This window comes from Athene noctua, chromosome 27, assembly GCF_965140245.1.
Source record: "Athene noctua chromosome 27, bAthNoc1.hap1.1, whole genome shotgun sequence".
Taxonomy (NCBI): domain Eukaryota; kingdom Metazoa; phylum Chordata; class Aves; order Strigiformes; family Strigidae; genus Athene; species Athene noctua.
Genome location: NC_134063.1, coordinates 7,081,629 through 7,102,779, shown reverse-complemented (window position 1 = coordinate 7,102,779; position 21,151 = coordinate 7,081,629). Strand labels below are relative to the sequence as shown.

Below are 21,151 nucleotides of genomic sequence, written 5' to 3'. Positions count from 1 at the left end.
CTATCACTAGCTGACTTTTATCTAGGGTGTTTTTTACTGTTAATGATTAGACATTAAACAGTTCCCTCTAGAAACGAGCTATGCAGCTCCTTGCCCTCGCAGAGCTTGCAGCATCTCTCAGTGCTGTTGCCATGAAAACAGGCCGAGCACCAGCAGCAGCCCCGTTATTGCCCTGTGGCCCCTTGCAGCACCAGCCGTAGTCACCCGATTGTTTTTATCCCACCTTAAAGGAAAGCCAAGCTTGCAAAGGCTTTACCTGAAATAACAGCATTCATATTCTCCGTTCCCTTTGTGCTTTCTTCCATTAAATGTTCCAGCATGGACTGGATGTTTTCTTTCTAATCGCTAGAGAGGGTTTCATCTAGGGTCAAGCCTTGGAGGGCTCTCGGTAGCCTTCTGTTTGGGGGGTTGGCTGGCTGTTGGAAATGCTGAGGTGACTGCCTGTCACCATGAATTAAATACTGAAGTCGCATCTGGAGCTTCAGACCCAGTGCAATGCAAACAGAAATGTGACTGGGCTGTTTACCCTCAAGTCAATGACAAATCTTGCCTGACGTCAGTGCAGCCAGAGCTTTATCAGAGGTGTTTCCAAAGGTAGAAATTAAATATTGTGAAGGTTCCTGAGGAAGGGTTTATTAGTAAACCACAACGCTGTAACTGGGTCCTGGGCATGTGCCCACCCCAAGTTCTGGTTCTTATGTTGTGGTCAAAAAAAAAAAAAAAAACAACAAAAAAACCACCCCCACCCAAAAAAACCCCTGTTGAGGTCTGAACCTTGTCGGGCTGCGTGTGAGTGCAGGTAGCGTTAGGCTGGAGCTGCAGTGAGGACGTGGGGCGGGCGTTGGGATCTTTGCACAGCCACCCTTGTGTCCTGTCACTGTCACTTGTGCCCTGCCGGGTGGTGGTTATGGGGCCTAGAGCTCCTTAGGTCCAGCTTGGTAAACCCACACCTAGGATTTCCTCCGTTTCTTTCTGGTTCTTGCGTGATGGGTTCAAATTCCACATTTTCTTTTGCAGATTTCATTATCTGCTGCTTGACAAAGGAATATAATGCAGCAATTTTCCCAACCTAAATAGTGATTCTGAATGACTGTATTTCCAGCTCCCCTGTAACTTGTACTTAATTTAAGTGTGTGGGCTTTTTAATTTGATCGTTGTGGGGAGGAACAAAGAATGAAATGCGGCAGATATGCCTTCCTCTTCCCTTTCTTTAGTTAAATCTGTCTTTGTCATTCTTTTTGACTTCCATGAGTTGCTCAAGCTATTTTTCTCTAGTTTCTTTTGTTGTAGCTTCTGTATCGCAGTCTCACATCTTTAGAAATATATAATGCATGTATGTGACTGCTTCCTTGCCTTCACAGCATCATTGTTGTCAGCATATGACAAATAATATGTGATTGATGGCTGACTAAGCATTCTGAATATTTCTGCATTCTTTGTGTGCCTAATTTTTTTATTTTTTATTTTTTTCTTCCTTGGGCTTAGGGAGGCTTGTGTGGATGGCATCTCCTGTGCCGATGGAGCCACCTTCAGACTCAGCTCTGAAATTGCACCGAGCGCGGACAGGTGCTGTGCCTCGGTGGCAGGACTCAGCCTGAAAGCTGGCCGGCCGTCATAGCTGCGAGTCACTGAGCCTATGTGATGTGGCCCTCATACCTGTGGGGTGACTCGAAATAGTTCTGTAATAGCCAAGTCTAGGCTGGTTTCAAGCGGGGAGAGAATAGTGCTTGTGTCTGTCAGTGTAAAAAGGGTCTTTGTAGCCGTATGAGTACTGCGTCTGCCTTCGTTAAATGGAGAAAGAAAAAAAAAAAAAAGGTGAAGGTGTGAGGTGCTTCCTCTGGCTTGATCAAAGCCTGACATTCAGAGTAACAGGCATTCCCTGCAGGAACGTTTTAATTGCTGAAACCTCTCTCCGTTTCCTTTCTTAGGCGAGCTGTCCTTTTTCAAACCGGAGAGCACATCTGCCTTTGTGCTGAAGAAGGTGCTGCGAACACCCTCTGAGCAGGTACGGTTACGCAGCACTGCACCACAAAGCCACCCAAACCATCTCTCCTGCCTCACAGTTGATTTTCCCCATCTTTGTATCCTTGGCTCCCCAAAGCAGGGATATCTTACCAGGCAGGTAGTGTGAATTTGACCAAGGTGAGTGTCTGAAATTGCCCCGAGGTCACGCCGAAAGCCCCCGTGTAGCAGTTGGCTGTAAGCTGGAATTGGTTCTTCTGAATTACGTTGCTGTTCTATCACAGCATCACCCTCTTTAGATGTTATAACACCCTCCAGGGTAGACGCGGTTGTGCTGTGCCTTATCTACCGTGCAATTCCAGGTGAAAAGATTTAAGTTTTGATAGGATGTTATAAAGGTACTTAGAAAGGTTATTAGTCAAAACTGACCTACCTGAAGTGCAGCTCTTCGAAAGGCACTCGCCCTTCCTCAAAGCGATCTCTCGGGCAGGGGGGCATTAGCAGAGTTGCTTTTTGCCTCTGACTTTTCCTCTTGGGCAGAAATTACGCTTTCAGAGGTGCCAACAGCGTGTTGCTCTTCAGTGTCCTTCCGTGGGGCTGCTTTTGGAGTCCCCATGAGAGGGCAGTGTGGCCCTGGAGCTGGACCGCGCCGCATCGGCTTCTGCTCCTCAGCTGAGCAGCAGCGTTAGTCCCCGGAATGCTGAGAGACCATAAGTCCTTGAAACCATTTGAAATGAGTAATTGACTGGCAGACTCATTAGCAAATGTATTAGGAGCTGTATATCACCATGTGACTGTTGGTCCTTTCCCCAGGCTGTGGCAGGGATACAGCAGCGCTTCCTCTTGCCTCACTTTCCTAAAAAAATATCCTGCCTGTCCCACTTGCGTCATTTTGCCCTACTTTTTGCACTTGGTGTCTCCTCCAAGAGGGGAATGATGTTTGTGGGATCAGCGTAGAGCTTTGCTGTGAGTCAGAGTCAACTGGAGACTTAATTCAAAACATAAGGAATTGGGGAGAAATAATAAATAAAATTAAAAAAAAAAAAAAAAAAAGGAAAACTAATGGAGGTTGTTATATTGTCATGTTTCGCCTTAGGGCACCAAACAGGAAATGCTTGTGCCAGTCTCCATCTCGGAAGCAAATCTTTGCTCACTGAAGAGGCAGGTTTTTATGGAAGCATGCATCTCTCTCCAGCCCGGTGTGCTTTTTACCTTTTTAAGCTGTTTCTGCAGCAGGGCCTGTGAGCGAGTTGTCACTCCGAGGTTTTGGCTTCTGTTTGCAGGACCCTTCCGTGAAGCCTTTCGTTTCCTTCAGCTCCGGGTGGTGAATAACCAGCAGGTCTCTGCTGCCGCTGGGCCTCTCACAGCACCCATCTGGTATTGAGGAAGTGGGTTTTAATCCTGTCGATGTTTGCCCGGTTCTGTCTTGCAGAAATGGTGCTGCCCTGGCCTAGTGATTGCTGATCTGTCGGGAGCAGCCTGTTTCCCAGGGTTCGTTAAGGCGTTTTGCTTTTTTATTAATTGACTTTATAAAATTGCTGGATAGCCCCTAGAAGGTAGGGCACTTGTATAACGTGAAAGTACATTGAAATAACCTCAAAAGTTGCTTTGAGAGAAAAACGTATCCCGGGAGAAACGTCCACATTTAAAACAAAACTATTAACCTTGTTTCTAAATCCTTCCTTGAGACTTTTTTTTCTCCTTTCCCTTCTGTAATGACAGGATGAAGTGAACTTTACCCATCTGGTAGGAAAGGGGGGAAGATCCTCTCCCTGGGGAGTGCTTTATTGCTAGCTTGGAATCAATGTTAGTTTGTCATTACGTTTTTTGGTGTGGGTGTTTTTTTTTTTTTTTTTTGAGTGGTTTGAAGTCAATAGCCAGTTGATATTTAGTATTTGTTTTACTGGAACAGTTGCTGAACTGTCGGTGCAGCCTATGAAAACAGCTCTACTTTATGCCGTTCAGCTGCTTGTCATAATATTTAAAAGCAAATGCCTGTTCACTTTTATAATGGCACTTTAAGAATTATAAACCTCAGCATCCCATCTGTGTTCCACTCTGGTATTTACAGTGTAATGAATTCTCCCTTGCTGCTTCAGCTGGATACTCTTTCACCTCCTCTTCCTGTTTCAAGCAGTTGTTAGGTTGGTGTACATTTTAAAATTCCTCCAATTTTTAGGAGGCTGTCAGGGACATAAAAGAACTTCTTGTATTGCTTATTTCCCTGGCAGAGGCATTGAGCTAATCTAATTATGTTAAACCTAAGCATCCATAGAGTAAAGAAGTGTATTGTCACTGGTTTGATCTGTTTATAACAGCTGGAGGCATTTGCTAAAACTGAAAGATTTTTTTTTTTTTTAGGAATAAACTTTTTCTATAAACATTTTCTGCTGCAGACATGCAGAATTTTTTTTTATTGCTATTCTTAATCTGTCCTCTAAAAGGAGGAAAAGGTGATTTTTTTTTTTTTTTGGATGAAAGTAAGTTGGAAAGTCCAGAAATATATCTAGCGTATCTCCTAGCAAAAGGCGGCTGTTGCTATAGCACATTTTTATTCCATTAGTGTTTGTACATTTTTAAATTTAATTTTCCAAACAGCTTAAGGAAATTGGCATCCTGTAAGTAAAATTTTTAAAAATAGCTTTGTTACGGCTGAAATAAGTCCTGTTATTTCCATGGACTGCTGTCCTGGGTGTATTACTGGCTCTTGAAAACCTTGGAAGCGTTTAGCGCGATACTGCGAAGAGGAGTTGTAACCCCAAATATTTACCGAGGAATTAGTTTGTCCCGTTTCTTTAAAGAATGAACTCTTGCAAATGGAATGCTGCTGTCTGCAAGGTTTATTTTAAACTTTTTCCTCTTTTGCTTAGAGGAAAAACAAAGCCTGAGTAGGAATGCACGATGGTGTAGTAACTGTCCCCGTGAGCAGCCCCGCACTGCTCGGAGCGCTCTGCACTCTAGAGTCCCACGCTGTGCTGCTCCGTGCCAGCCCTCCGTGCTCACCTCTGCTCCTTTTCCTTAGATCGACGACTGTTTGAGGCATTTCACACTTCAGTTATGAATTACTCTTTATTTTTACCGGGCTGTGTCGTCTAGAGCTGCACCTTCCCCGCCGTGCACCACCTCCCGCGCGGCTGCCTTTGTGCGTGGTGCCGGGCTCTGGTCCTCCTCCCGCAGCGCAGCTGCTGCAGCGCTGCCCCTTGCTCTGCTCCGAGACCCCGAAGGAGCTGAGCTTCAGGGGAGCAGCTGCTGCTCACACTCTGCTTCTGGAGGGGCTTCAAAATGACAAGTGGAGTAGCAGGGGTCCTGTCAAATGGTTTCTGCGGCCTTTGAGCTTGAAGCGTGGATCCCTTGAGGTGTCAGGCACTGCAGGACGTAGGGAAGGCCCTTTTTGCTTGCTTCTCCTCCAAGCCTTCCCTTTTTAGGACTTAAAAAATGTTCCAGAGCAAGTTGCCAGAACAGACTTCCTAGCAACTTCACAATTAGCGATTTGCTTCCAAAAGCAAATGTGCACTGGCTGTGGCAGCTGTTACTTAGCAAAAATCCTGGGCTGTGTGCTGGAAAATGGCAGGAGTTCTGTGGACAAGGGAAAAAGAATCTGCTCATCCCTTGGAGGAATTAATGGGAAAAAGTTAAACTTTACAGGCTCTCCTTTTACCGTGGCTATTTTGCGTTGGTTGTCCAGATGCAATTGTTTGATAATGATTTACTATTTACAGATCCGTATTTTTAGAGACACGACAAAGTCTACCTCTGGACCAAGCTCTTTTGCCTATTATTGGAGTACTAAGTAGCAGAATTAAAGCTGCCATTGCTTATTCCATGAAGGTTATTTAATTTCGAGTGTGATCTGACCAACTTCACCTTCAGTAACGCGTTCCTCTCCCTTTAACTTCACTGACATCAGCACTGGGGGAACTTGAACTTCTGGCCTGGGTCTGCGCCCTCGCTGCCCGCAGTGAGGAGACACGCCGTGCGGCCCAGCAGGTCGTTCCCTGATGTAATTGCAGAACTGCTTAATTGCAGCGCTGCTCTGAATCACGGTCTCATGCGGATGCACCTCGGTGTCGGTTCGTTACCTGTCCGTCAGCAGCACCTGACAGTAATGCTTTCATTTAGCCCTGTGGTACGGCATGTAACAGTTCCCACGTTCCTTGATTAGGGATCCGCCAGGCATCCGAAAAGGAGCCTTTTGCCATTTGACAGCTCCATTTTCCATGAGCTGTTCTGCATTATCCGAGGGCGCGGTGTCTGCTGGGCCGGGGAGGCCAGAGCTCTGCCCCGGGAGCACACGGCTCCCCTGGGGAACGGGACTGTCTGGGCCCTGCTGCACAATAGGGTGCTGACTGGCTCTGGGGTTTTTTCTAAAATGCATGAGCTCAAAGTGCTCAAAATGTTTGAATTCCGGCAGCAAAATGAGCAGACCGCAGGCTGCAGTTAGTGTTTGGAGCCCATGTAAATGCAGTTTTTTCTAGTTCTTACTTTAACACCCCAAGTCAGTTTGTCAAGAACGTTACACGCCAGCCTTCATTTGCAGAGGTGGGAGGGTTGGGGTCTTGTTCACTGTATGAATGCAGCGTCTTTCACTTTTACACTTTTTCATGTACTGAAGCGGCCTGTAAAAATGTTAAGGACTGTTAACACACTCAGCAGTCACTTGCTACAGAAGGATGAGGTTTTGAATCTTGTACTCCTGAGTTCTCTCTGATCTTTTAATAGAATTTTTTATTAATCGCAAAATGGTTTGGGTTGGAAGGGACCTTAAAGACCATCCATTCCACTCCCCCTGCCCCGGGCAAGGCCACCTTCCCCCAGCCCAGGTTGCCCAAAGCCCCGTCCAACCTGGCCTTGAACCCTTCCAGGGAGGGGGCAGCCACAGCTTCTCTGGGCAGCCTGTGCCAGGGCCTCACCCCCCACACAGGGGAGAGTTTCTTCCTGATACCTGATCTGAATCTCCCCTCTGTCAGTTTAAAACTGACCCCTCGTCCTATCCCTCCCCCTTCCCTGCAGCCCCTTTCAGCCCTGGGGGGCCGCTCTAAGGTCTCCCCGGAGCCTTCTCTCCTCCAGCTGAACCCCCCAGCTCCCCCAGCCTGTCCTCACAGGGGGGTGCTCCAGCCCCCCCAGCATCTCTGTGGCCTCCTCTGGCCCCGCTCTACCAGGCCTGCGTCCTGATGTTGGGATACAACCACAGTTGGAATAGTTGATAGCATCGGCCTCCTGCCCACTCCACGATCTGCCGGATCTTGGAGTGTCCGAGGCAAGTATAGCAAGTTCCTCCTGCTGGTGAGCTTGGCCGGTCCTCGTGGAAAGGCTCTTTCTGCAGAAACTGCCTCCCACGGGGTTCCTGGCACCGCGGGGCTGCTGGTGGGCTGGAACGGAGGATCTGGCTCCCTTCCAGCTTGCCCTGACTTTGAGGGAACTTTGGCAGCTGCAGGCTCCGGCCCTGGGAGATGCTTTGCATTACCAACTGTTGCTGCTTCCAGTTAGTTGGGAAAGGAATTCCCCTCCTTGCTGCCCACACCCACTCCAAGGTATCTCTTACAGTGCTCGTACTTGCGCTGCGAGCTGCTCGCGTGGTCACAGAGCCGGCTTGAGCAAGAGCTTCTGGCCCGCACCGTAAACAGGGCATAGGTCAGGAAGGTCCAAAGGGTTTTTTCCAAACCTTTCAGTGTGACAAATTCCCCTGAGGAGTGACTGTCTCTAATGAGAGTGGTAGAGCTGCTCCGAGTCTTGCACGACGACTTTTAGGTTCTTTGTTGAGGCCTTGTTGCCAGCCAGTGCCGGTGTGCAATATCCGCCCGGAGGAAATTGCAGCCTGCTTATCGCCCGGGTTGGAAATGGTTGGAGGGGGGAGCTGGGGGAGCCCCTCCCGCCTGGCCACGCACGGAGAGGGCTGTGCGGAGCAGCCGGCGCTGCGCTGGCCCCGCCGCGGGCCACTTGATTTACTGAAGACCTTTGGCCAGCCGGGAAGCGCCGGCTGGCGCGGCCCGACGAGGCAGCAGGAGCGTGGCCAGTTCACCTCCTTGGCTCTAGCCCTCTTGTTTTCCATGTCGGTAAACAGGAGAATGTGCGGTCACGCTTCGCCCCGCGAGCTCGGTCACGCTGCTGGATATCGTGTTCTTTACCTTTGCACTGGGGGAAGCGTGGAAGGAAGGAGGGGGCAGAGTTTATTCCAGCACACTGAGGTCAGGCTTGTTTTCCCTCTTTGAGCAAGAACAGACCAGCCCCTGGAGTCAGATTCTGCAAGCCTGTAAACAAAAGGCTCGTTTCTGCGGAAAGCCAAAGATGGTATTGTGTTCATCTGGAAAGTTGTTGGGTTGTTTTTTCCCTGCTGCAAACTGTTCCTTGTGTATTAACTTCCAGTTCAAAAGTCTGTGCGGGAGAAACGCTGGTGGTGTTCGTCAGGCACAGTCCGGGGTGTCTGCAGAGCTGGTACCGGTGGCAAACTGGGGGAGAGGGAAACTGGGAGCAGTGCTGGCCCATGCGGAGTTTGACTCCAGCCTAACAGCCTTCCAGCACGGGCCCTGCCCAGCTCGCTTTGGAGAGGCCAGAAACCCGGACTGCAGAGCTGGGCTGGCTGGGATGCTGGGGGGTTAAACGTCCTTGTCAGAATCCTAGTGTGTGTTGCAGGGAGGGGTGGGGGGGTGGTGGAGGTGTGATTCCCACCTTCCGCCTGGGATCTGCTCAAGGACTGCCTTCAGCTGCAGTGGTTCTGGTATACTCCTGAAATAGTGCCTGCAGAAAACCTAAACAGCTCTTAAAATGGTGATGCAGTTAAAAAAAAAAAAAAAAATTAAAATTGGCAGAAGCCTCTGTGTTTTGTGAAACAAAAGGAAAGAAAAAGCAATCAAGACAGGTGCACTGACAGCGTTCAAGGAAGAACAATACAAATAAAAATTAAGACAGTGTGCAGTGTCATTTCAGGTTTTCACTTCAGTTACAGCTTCAAGAGTTCATTTAGTCAAAAGGTAGATTTGGTTTTGGGTGGCTTGTCTGTGAACGAGGCGTGGAGCGCTCTCCTGCAGCTTGGAGGTGGTGACTGATTCCTGTAGCAGCTTGGCATTTATCAGCTCTTACAGAGCACCAGAGGCACTTAAACAACTGCACATACTTCACGGGGCCAAGCTGCTTGCTATTTAAATCTGTTTGCAATTTAGAAGCTGTAATTATTTTTTTCATGCTATGAAATCACGTATAGCTGGAAGAATCGGGAGGCAACGGAGTGGGGATCGCAGCTGAAGGCTGGCTCAGTGCAGCCTCTGATTTATGGGGGCAAATTCATCTTTTTCAGCAATTAGCAAGATATTGGGGAAGTAACGGTGATTTATTTCCCTTAGAAAAGGCACGCCATCCTGTATGGGAAGGGCTGAAGAGCATATTGATTTCCTGAGGGCCGAAATTCCTCCAGAGCGCTCATTGTACCCCTTTTCCTCGTGGCCTTTCTTACCGGCAGGACCCCTCAGGTTTTTCCTCTCTGCAGTCCTCTCTCCCATACTGTATTCTGGGAGGACTGGGCTGCTTCATCAACAAAATCCCCTGAATTTCTGTCCCTTTTGGGTTTATCCCGGAATTCTGCCGGGGATCAGGCACGCCGGTGCGGCGGGCGCAGGGCCCCAGCTTTGGGACGTGCTGTTTCGGGCCGGGAGGAAGGCGCAGGCTCCCCTCCGCCTGCTCCGCTCCGGCCGGAGCCTCGCCGGGCCCTGGCAATCTCCCCTGGAGCCGGGGCAGCGTGAGGGAGCAGCAGAGGGGCGTTGGACCCTGGAGGGGTGGGTCTGTGGCGGGAGCCCTGCAGAGGCTGATCACAAACCTCGTGCCGTTTGCTCCGTGTCTGAAGTGTTTACGCTTTCACCCCGTGCTCCTTTTTGGTGTCTCCATCTCCTAACCTAACACAAGTTCTGTTTCATAGGAAGGCTTTTTCCTCTTGCTCTCACCTTTGTATGGAGAGCTGGCCTTCACCACTCGTTTGGAATATGGGATTTGTGAGAATTGCTACTCTCAAAAAAAAAAAAAAAAAATTAAATATTGATTTTAAAATGATTGTTTTGGCAGGAGAGCTATTCCTTACCCTTTGATTTACTGAAATCTGAGGAAGATGGAGGTGAAAGGGGCAAGGCAAGCCGTGGCCTGAAACCCAGTAGAGAGTAAATGACGTGGGTTTTACTCCTTTTTAAAAAAAAAAAAAAAAAAAAAAATTTGTTTGTGTTCAGACAGTAAGTGGAGAAAACAAGCAGGGTTGGATTTCGGCTCAGATGGATTCTTGGACTGAAGCCACAGCGCTGCTCGCAGGAGCGCTGACTCCGCGGGCTGACCGCAGGAGGGTTGAGCAATGTCTTACTGGTAGGCAGGAAGGAGGAGGCCTGCGGAGCCCTGGTTTTTCTCAGGGTGTTTTTAATGCTTTCTTCAGGCCAGCTTATTGCTAGACACTTTTTTTTTTTTTTTTTTTTTTTTTTTTGGTGCTCGTTTCTTGAAAACTAAGCTTGGCAGTATGTGTTCAGCCACTGGAGTCTGCTGATTTCTTTGCTAAAACACTTTACAGCGTTCCCCCCCCCCCCCCTGAAAATACAAAGGTGCAAACGCCTCTCCCTCTGCCACCACGGGGGGGCTTAAGCTCAACATCTGTTGCCTGTGGTCCCGTAGTTAGACTGCAGTGAGATCTAGAGCAGGATATTTGAGTGAACTCTCATCCAGTAGTTGAAGTCTCGGTTATCTCCAGTTTCAGATGCCACACATTCACCTTCAGTGTCTGAAATACACGGTGTGACCTCCAGGTCATGTGTGTTATTTATAAAAACAAATGAAAATGGGTTGCCTGTCAATGTGTGTGTCTGTTGTATGCAAGAAAATAAAGATGTGCTTGGAGACACTACAGAATTCAAACAAATCGCTGCTTGTTTCAAAACATACCTGGGACATTGAGTTCTTCCTATCAGTAAAACCAGACAAGGGCAGCGAGCGCAGCGCCCGCCTTGTTGCACTAATTATTGAAGTAAATATTGCTACGGTGAGATTGCAGTCAATGGAGTAAAATCTATTATTTCAAATTATAACTTCATTAATAATGCACCATCTGCTCAGTGTATCAGTGACAGATCTCCTGAATTCCCATTTCCTTTCCAGAAGGAGCCACGACCGGGATCCCCGGCAGCAAACACGCCCGACGAGACAGTAGCTGAAACTGCTCCTCTGCAGTAAGAAGGTGAGCAAGGAGAACTCGACCCTTGTGAAACCTGCAGTATCGTTTCATTATTAATTTACTTTCCACTGATGGTTTAAGCTTTACCTGCTACAGGGAAAACGCCGCAGCAGTTAAGACCGCTGTGGTGTTTGCCCGACTGTAGCTGTTGGACTCTTCGTGCTCCTGCTGGTCTGAGACAAAGGCTGGTGATTACTCGCTGCCCACGTGGAGCGACGTTCTGCTCGTTATGTAACAGTAATCCACCTCCTTAATTAGGGAAGAAGATCTATAGATTCCAAAGAAGACATGTCCCTCTTAGTCAGAAGGCGTGAGGGGTGTGTGGGAGCCTTTGTTCTCGCTGGGAGCCAAGGGAAGCAGCAGGCTTTGACTGCTGTAGCTGGATGATGTGCAGTCGCCTTTTTTATCTTGCTTTTGCTGGAGCGTATGTGTGTGTTAACCAGCAGCAGACGAACAGGAGATGCTGCAGATGATGGCGTTTTCATCCTGGATAAGAGTGGTTTAGCTCTGTGCTGGATTATTAAATGTCCCGTCTTCTCCCAGCCCTCTAAGCAGAGTGGTCGAGGGTGGAGGCGGGAGATTCCACACGTGATTTAGGGTGCGTGCCTCGCTTGTCCTCTGCTGTTCTCCCTCATCTTTGGCTTCGCAGTGATCCCGCTGAAGCTGTTACTTTCTGGAAGTACGTGACAACCGTAATGATTTTTGCCCGTTCTGCTGAGGACAGCTCTTGCAAATCACCTTGTATTCCATTAAAATTATTAAATCGTCGGTTCCAATCTTCCCTATACAAATAATCAACACTAGAACATTGTCTGGTAGTGCTGACTAACAAATCCTGTAATTAGTGATCTCCAGTTAATGAAGCAGCATGGTGATTAAAGCCTCATGACTTTTCTATAGAAGAAATAAGTTAAATATCAGTCGTGCTGTTTTAAATTGCCCTAGAGCTTTGTGTGATCTCAGAGCACAGAATAAATCAATAGTACTGTTCTGAAAGTTTTAGGCTAGTTCTTCCAATTTGTTGATATTTTCCCTATGTGCCCCCAAATACAATATTTAAATTTGATTTTGGAATGATGCCTGCAGCCATAGTTCACCTCCTAATAAGCCACACTGCATAAAGGAGACGGGCCACACTGAACAAGTGAACTTCAGCGTGCGTGAAGGAAACAAAAGTGAGATGAATTTTGGTGTTCGGTCTGCACTGACTTCCTAGAAACGGCGTTTCACCAGCCTGTTTCCACTGCTTCCTTTTCCAAAATAGCTTCTGCAGTTTTTCACAGCACCTTGTCTTCGCGTATCTCCTTCCTCCGAGCTCTGGGCCCTGCTCTGCCGTGCGGGTGGCGGCTCTGCGGCGCGTGACACCACGCGCTTGGGTCTGACCACATCCCATTTGTCCATCGTTTCCCTGCGGGTCACCAGATGCTGACTGAGAAGTGCAGCTGCTTATATGAAATACTTCTTAGTAGGGTTTAAAGAAATTATATCTATGGCTGCTCGGAACACTCAATAGCTGGAAATGTCGCAGGGGGGACAGGCTGCGGTCCACGAGTGGTGGTGGTGTCCCTTTCTCTGGTCACCTCCATCTTCCCAGTGTAATCCTTGGCATGAGTGCTTTCCGTGGAGCCTCAGAAGCCCCGTCGTGCATCAGCAGTCCTTTTGTGAAATCCTATATTTCCCGTCCCATGTGTGAAATACCGGCAAGGTAAAGGAACTTAAGCTTGGTGAGATGACTAACCCATAGCCGAGAATAGAGTATCTTGCTCACATAGTTCTGTTGTCCTAGAGATGGATTATCTTTAGATCAAGGGTGCCGTATTTCAAAGAAGAGGAGGAGCGTTGCTTGCTTCTGTTAGTGTACCCGTTGGAATTGAAGGGGCAGGAGGCTGAGCGCGTGTTTCAAACCTCCTCGTTCTCGCTGCGGCTGTGGGGGGAGGCGCCTCGGGCTGCTGCTGCTTTGGGGTCGGAGGAAAAATTGGGCAGGTGATGAACGGCGGCTGTTGTGCTGCAGTCGCTGGGATGAGTTGACATCTCTGGGACTCCAGAGCCAGTGGCTGTGTGTCCGTGTGTCGCAGCAAGGCTTCTGGAGGTGGAAGTGGTGGCTAAATACCCACCTTGGTGCCTTGTGGGTACCTGAGCCTCTAAAACCCAGTTTGGTGGGAAAAAACTGCATCTGCCTCTGCCTGCAGTGAGCCGGTCTGAACCGCAGAGGTCTCTGTTAAGCCACCTAAGCCTTTGGAGCAGTTTAAATTTGAAAGCTGCTGTTCTGCTGAGGCCTGTTAGCATTAAATAATGTACATGCATTTCAGTCAGGGAGACTGTCACGCTGCCATCGCTTCAACTGCAGCTGCAACCACAGCGAGACACCGCAGGGCACACGGGTCCTCGCAGCTCTCCCTGGAGCGCTCGGAAGAGTCACTTCAGGCTTTGTGACCAGGAGGAGGATGGCTTTGCTCGCTCCTCTTCCCGCTCTGAGCCGGGCTCTGCAGAGCAGCCCCGCTCCAAGGATGCCCCCAGCGAGCGAGGTTTGTGCCGCCGCGGTGGGTGTCGGCAGATGGCAGCACCCTGCCCTGCGCCGGGTGTTATTTCTGGCTGGGAGATTCCTCGGTCCCCTGGATTCAACACCACAGTCTAGACTTACTGACAGACAGGATTTTTCTCCTGTTAGGTAAGCAAGATGTAGACGCCCATTATGCAAATTCCCAGCCATAGTGTCCCTCTGTAACATTTTTCAAATTGTCTAAATAAGGTGCTGTTTCATACAAAAATTCGCAGCAGGATTTTTGGGTAGCTTTCAGCTGCCTTCCCTTCTAAGCATGATTATTATTTTTTTTTTTCTTGAAGATAGCGAATCGGTGCTTTTTGCCCCGAGCAGCTGCCCAGAGGTGGAGCAGCGGGAGCTGCATGAAGAGTGTTCAAATAAAGAACCTAATGGCCAGCAGCTCTTGTCCCCAGCACTGCAGCCTGTCCATGCAGGGATTCTAGTAAATAGAACATCCTTACACAGACTTAACAGGCATTTTTTTTTGCTTTCTGAGCACTGTAAGTGTACATCCCGGGGAAGAGAAGGGTTGGAGGGTGCAGTGACCCGGTGCCTTTCCCCATGGGGCTGTCGCATCTGCACGGAGGTGTTGCCCTGTTCAGCAGCTTGTCTGACTCATGCCCTTGGTTCCTGGGCTGGAGGAGGTGGGGATTGATCACGACCGATTGTCCAAAGTGGCTGGAAATGTCTGTGGCATTTTTACTCTTTCTTTTTTACCAGAGAAATTAAATGAGCCTTTCAGGCCTGATGACTACTGACTTATTCTTGCAGCTGTAGAGCAGAGAGGCTCTTGTCATGTACGTGTTACATCAGCACTAATTTCTGAGCACGTAGTATTTCTTCAGATGCTTTATAATGTGGTTCTGTAACTACTGTCTGTCCTCCTGCCCCCAGTCTGAAGTTGCTTTAGACTCTTCAAGCCTCAGAGCACACAGTTTGACACAAATAGCTGGGAAGAGATGACTGGAAGCTTAATAAGACGCTCGTTGGGTCAGTATGTGGCAGCCAACCAAGGAGGCAGATTTTCAAAGTGCTGTTAGTACTGCATGGTGATCACATCTCTTCTCCAGAAAGCATTGGAAAGCTTCCTCATCTCGAATTCACTGCGCAGGCACATGATTTTCTGGGAATTAGCTTGAATGCACTGCAGAATGGTTCATAAATACCGACATGGCCTAATATTAGATAATGGAAAAACAAGTACAGCGGGGGGGTTTTGTCAGTTTTCTTCATGGTGGCCCTTCAGCCAGCCCTGGTGGCCCGTCTATTTAGACCAGCAGCTGCCAGCTTTGATGTTTCTAGTCCTTACCTAAAAGAGGAAAACCATCTGTATTTCTTAAGTTGCAACATTACTCCTGTTTTACTGAGTTTTATTTGTTTTGGGGCAATAGTTAATTCTTTAAAGAATTTTTAAAGCTATTTTCAGGGGAAACAATAAGAGGCTGTGCGCTGTGGTGTCTGCAGGGCTGGTGTTCAGGCTGGTGTTGATAGCCCGGAGAAGGAGTTTTGTCCTTTGCCCTCCCGGTGCTGGGTGGGAGTCTCCCTTCCCGTCATGTGTGCCGTGACCCCAGCCCTTCCTGCGGGGGAAGGCTCCTCCTGCACTGGGGTTCCCTGAAATGTGCTCTGCCCCGTGACGGCTTATTGCAGCCCCCAATTACTGGCGATATGATCTTTTCATCTGCAGCTTCCCAATACATCTGTGCTCTTGGGGACTTGCATGAGTTGAAACGTCTGCCAGCTTCCAGCAGCATTATATAAACCATCTCCAGCTCGCCTTCTCATTTTGAAAGTGTATCTTAACATTTCTGCTGTAAGATCTGAGATAATGAAAGGGGGTGAGCGTTGCTGAGTCAGTTCTTACTGGCTCTGGTTTTTGTCCTTCCTGCCCTCCCACATGCTCCACCTGCGCACCGAGCTAACCTTCAGCAGCGACAGCCCCCACGGGCTTTCCTCCGAGCAGCTAGCAGTAAACAGAGCCCGCCTTCCTATTCTCCTGCTCCTTGGCCCGAGAGAACAATCTTAGTTTTTTGGAAGAGCCGTGGTTGAGGAGCGTTTGGAGATCTGGAAAGGAAAAAGGGGGGATCCCTGCAGTTCGGGCAAGCCGCTGCTCTGTCCAACCTGGCAAACAGCCAGGATGATTAAATCAGCCTTTCCTTTGGAACACCTAAACTCTAGGTAAACACAGATCCTTACGGCCGTTTGCAGCTGCAGAGCTGAGGTTTCAGTGTCTGACAGGATTGTGTGCAGCCCGGAGGTGCTCCACGTTGTCATCTGCTGGCCCGGGAGCTGACCGGGTTAGTCACACGTGACTGAGCAGACCTGACATTTGTTTCGGCGTGTGAGATGCTGAGGGACGTGCAAGACATTACCCGTCACTGTTTAGTGAGATGGCAATGTGGCATCTAACGTGCAGGTCATATAAATATTGAATTTGGTTTTGGTTTTTTTTAAAGAACCATCGTGCTCTAGCACTGCTCACGGTATCGCAGTCAGTGAGCCTCCAAGTTGGTCTGGGCTAAACCAGGTTTGTCTGGCTTGTAAGAAATTCTTTGAAGTTTAGAGCTGCCTAAGCACTTTTCTATCGATGTGCAAAAATGCTTACTGTGATTTTTAAACTAAACCTTTTAAATATTTTCTGGTGAGATAGGAAGCCCTGCTCGTGGGCTAACTGGAAGAACAATTCAGTCCTGTGTGAACTTGTAGACAAGATGGGGAAACGATCTGTCCTGCTGTGAAATTTGGTCTGTTTGAAATGCAAATCGCTGAGAGGGTGCAGGGGATTTAGGTGAATAATCCAGCTGTCAATTGTTTCTGTAGTTGATTTCCAACTTTCTAATGTGAAACCCCTGGATCTCTTATCTGAATCTCGTTGAATTTGTGCTTTCAAGTTGCGGAAAAGAGCTGCATAGGCATATTGTCATTAAACAGGTTTGCTTGTTCTTTATCTAGTTTTTCTAAGTATAGATATATGTAAAAGTGCCTGAACAGCACTAACTTTACATATTTCCAGCTGGTTTCCCATCCCAGCTCCGGGTGCACATACAGCTGCTCTCTTGCTGCCGTCTGGACAGGCTCGCATTCCTCAGCCCTGAGGCCAGCATTCCTCTGCTCCTCTGCACCAGCTCATTTGTTTAGTATTTGTTTAAATTCTGAATCCCAGAACTGTCTCCAGATCACTTAAGCTACCAGACACCTTTATTAGTTGTACATACAGCCCCCACCCTTTGGCATTTTACATCTTGTTCATACTTATTAAAATAAAATAGATATTGGCAACTTTCGGTTGCTTGTCGCTGTAGTTCACTGGAATTAATCTGGAATCCCCGAATGCCATTTGACTGAGTAAAGGCAGTTGCAGTTTGCTTATTAGGCACTCAGCTATTTCAGTTAAAATTCTGAAAGGAAAGTTGCTTTTTTTAACGTCTTGATGGCAGCTTGGACGGGAGAAACCTCCTCTGTTTTGGGTTTCTCCTTCTCCGCTCTGTGTACACAGGAGCTAATACATGAGCTGTTTTTTCCTTAGAATCCAGCTTTTCTGCCAGTCCAGTGCAGAGAGACTCAGTGTTACTGTCACATGCTCCCAGCTGTACAAGGCCACGGGGAAAATGTGTGTGCAAAAGTGTCTGGTAAGAGCCAAATTAGTCAGCAATTAGTTTGGGTGCCCTGCTTCTAAACCTGACGTGCATTTCTGTTTTCTACCTGTTGCTTTCCTCAGCTTGATTTATGGTTGGTAACTATTTGATGGAGATGGATAGTCCACGTCCCCCAGGTCAGACCAACCTTTGTCTGGGGGGAAAAACAAACCAGCCCCAAAGCCCAGACAATTCATCCCATTCCTCAATGCCTTTGATAGAATTCTGAACTTAGTTCAGCTCCAGCCCAGGCTGGAGGCACCAAGGCAGCAGCGTTGGAATTCTTCATCTTTTTAAAAACTAGACATAAGTAGGTTTTTATTAATCTGGACGTTCTGTGTAACCACGAGGACATGGCCGGGACGGTGCCAGGCGCAGTAAATCATTGATCTGGAAGAAACAGGCACCCCCAGTACAAACAAACGAAGAACTTGAACTTTCCTTGGAAGCCTCTGGTTTGAATGTTACCGTAGCCCGATGATGAAAGGGGATCGATTCGCAGCACTTGGAAACGTTCCGGCAGGGCTCTGACCGTTAATAGCCAAAGGTTGGACAAAGCCTGATTTAACCGTATTGCATCATCTGTACTAGGAGCTTCTTAAACCTGAATCTCCTGGGACTTGTCTTTGCCTCTCCTGGGCTTGGCTTCGGTAGTGCTGACCTGAAGGGATGCTTTATTTCCTCGCCAGAGCTCAAATCTGTTTTGGTGTTTCTGCAGATAGTCCCCAGCCTGGGGACAGTTTTGGGTTTATACAAAATACCTGCTAAGAATAACTTTGTAGAGCATCTGCAACAGAATACAAAAAAACCCCCTCAGTAACATGAGGATAGGCAGTTTCATCCAAGAAATTTCCTTATAAAGTATTGCTACGGCTGCAGAGCCCTGCCAGCAGGAGTGGCCCGTGCTGCCAGTAATTTCTCTCCTTTTCCTTTCCCTGTTGCAGTAAAGACCATGCTGCTGCCAAAGTCCCACCCACTGCGCTGCGATCGATGCACAAAGTGTGGAGACGGAAGATCCACAGTACACAGATTGATTTATTTATTTATTTTTTGTGCCTGATTTCGGAACTGAGGAGAGGGTAGTTCTGCCGAGCAGTCGTGGAGGGCTCACGCTGCCCCTTGTAATCCCACTGCAGCCAGCCCCAGGAACAAAAGGAAACGATCCCATGGCGTGCTGAACGCTTGCTGCCCCTTCTCATTGGGTTCACTGTGGGGGAAAAAAAAATAGCGTGAGTCATGTAAACTGCTTTTGCAAGGCTTTGCCTCTGCAAACCAGTCCCGCTCTGCATTTTTCTTTTACTCTTCAAGGAAAGTGGTGAAAAACACATTAACTGCTAGTTTTTGTGGGATGGCAGCTAAACATTCAAACTCTTCTTGAAGCTCTGTAAGAAAACTTTTCCTTTTTTCTGAATTATTGCACTTGAACTAGGCAGCACAAAAGCCTTCATCCTAGCACACTTAATGGTGCTGCGATGGAGCTGCTGGGCTTAGCTTTGGGGACACAGGCTTTGGGAAGCTCAGATTTTTCAAGAATGACCAAAACTTGTCACGCTTTGGCACGAGGAACAACAAGAAGTATTTTGGGGCTGTCCCCTTGAAGCCTGGTTCCTTTTAAAAAAGCAAAGCAGACTAGCTGGGAAGGCAGAAATTCAGATTTTTGGGCTTGTACCCTCCAGGGTTCTCTCATCTGCAGCTGCAGGAGCTGCCCCTGCCCTTGGTTGGAGGGGAGATGGCTCTCATATGTCATGGCTGAGTGTTGGAGCAGCCGTAGAGTGAAAGTTGTTCATCTTTTGCAATAAAACCTCATGTTCAGCAGAAAAAGGTTACTCAGTCTGCAAACACACTATGCGGGCTTTGGGATAAACTGTAATTCAACCCTTTTGGTTGTCTTGAGCAGGTTCTTTTGTTAGTTTGCTCCCTACTAACGCTGACTGTATCTTAGAAAATATTTGGTGGGGTTTTTAACGGCTTGAAATTATCTCAGGACTTTTTGCAGTGTCATGTGAGATTGCGCCAGGTGATCCGTGGAGGAATAATAGTTAACTTCTGCATTGTGCAAAGGATTTCTTCTGGTTAGCTGCTGGTCCTTGTGCAAGCACATTTACAGCTTTATCAGCATCGACAAGAATCCTGTCTCCTCGGTGACAAATGCTGTTTTCTGTCTGTGTCTAAGTGCTTTGTTAAAATTTACAGTGGCCTCGAAGGGAAAGAAGGTCAGTTGTTTTCCCAAGGTCATGCAGGAAAGCTGTGGTGGAGCTGGTGGAGGAGCCTGAGCCTTCACCCCAAGGCTCTCCTTGCTCACTGTGTAGCTCTGAAACGGAGGGTGAGAGGGACTCACTCAGAGGACCCGCTTATTTTTTAACCATACTGTGTGCCTCTGCAGAACTGGGCACGACTGGCCGTTCTCCGAGGTGGGCATTAAAGCAACTTTGCTCAGAAAATGTGCTGGGGAACGTGGTAATCTTGGAAGAAGGCTGAACAAAACCCAGGCTGTCCTGCTGCCTTCCCGGGGTTGCTGTGCTCAGAGTCAAGCTGACGGGTGAATTTGTGCCCCGTCTGTGGTGCTCGTGTTTAAAAAAACAAAAACAAAACCAAAACCGACCCGCTTCTAAATGCAACAGCTGCTGCTCAAAGTTGGATTTCATTTGAACGAGGACAGGACTTTCAGTTCTCCGCATCTAATTTGAGCTCAGCGAGGCACTCGGAGCGTTTTCTTAGACGCTCATCCAGCGCCACTTAATGATTTCTCAGAAGGTCCCTCTCGTGTTCCTGGCTGGCAGCTGAGTTGTCACATTTTTCCCCAGTCTGTAATTCATCGGTGATGGACCATTCTTTGATGTCCCTTCACCTCTTCTACACGTGACCTTCCAAACCAGCTTGCTTTCCCTCCTATGTGCTCGAAATGCTTTTCTAAGAATTTAATTTCTGCAGCATGTGCGAAACTCCTCTGCATTTTTAATCAGACACCATCAGCAGCGTGCAGATAGGCAGGGGAAAATTCGAGATCGTGGCAGTCTCTGTGTATGAGTTTTTAGTATAATTGAGATAATCCCAGTTTAATATGTCAAAAAAAGATCTGGGGCAGCGTCCTGATTCTCTCTCTCCAGTGGCCGTGTTCGGATTTCAGTCTCTGAAGAGGTACCTTGAGACACTGTGATTGTTTGTAACCTGTTTGTTTTCGCAGTTTTCTCCTTTCCTTGTACCCCTTAACATCTTCAGTGTTAAGTTTGTATCAGACTAAATTTGGCAATATCAACACCCCTTCTGCCAGTTTTCCATGAACTGCAGCCTGATGGTGAATTTTCCTCTGCATACAGAGGAGAAGAGACATGAGACTCTGAAGTTAAAACACCTTTACCTCAAAAATTCAGAGGCAGGGTTTGCTGAGTTGGATGTCGAGGCTCAGCAGAATAGATTGCCTTTACAGACCGACACCAAACAAGGATTTGCTATCTCTGTCACAATCACGAGTCACCCCTAAAACATTCTTTTTGCAGCAGAGTTATCAGTAGGTCTCCTCTGGATGCATTCCTGGCTCCCCTGCTCGGGGCTGCCCTCCAGCCGTGTCACGCTGCTGGGCTTTGCAGAGCCCAGCCTGTCTGGGTACCTGTCTCCTTCACTGCCCTGGGGTCATCTTGATACTGTCCCTCAGTTACACCCAAGGGGAGCTGGGGGGCCTTTATTTTGGGGTACCCTGAAGCCATGCATGCAGCCCTTTGAGGGGGGTGCTTGCAGACCTCTGGGAGACCAGGGAGAGGGTGTGTCCTGGGGGCACCCACTATGTTATGCCTGTTAATGGCACCCACTCTTAGACTTCCTCAA

At 48.1% G+C, this 21,151-nt stretch overlaps 1 protein-coding gene across 3 annotated transcripts in view; it reads left to right on the top strand.

Annotated features, from left to right (window-relative positions):
• Positions 1-21,151, top strand: part of GNG7 (G protein subunit gamma 7) — a 74,671-nt gene that overhangs the window by 12,514 nt on the left and 41,006 nt on the right. The window contains exons 2-3 of one of the 3 annotated variants that reach the window (XM_074927741.1): positions 1,929-2,005; positions 11,080-11,158. The gene's annotated coding sequence lies outside the window, so the exon portion shown is untranslated. The remainder of the gene's footprint in view (positions 1-1,928; positions 2,006-11,079; positions 11,159-21,151) is intronic. The other 2 variants (XM_074927743.1, XM_074927742.1) reach the window with 2 other exon arrangements.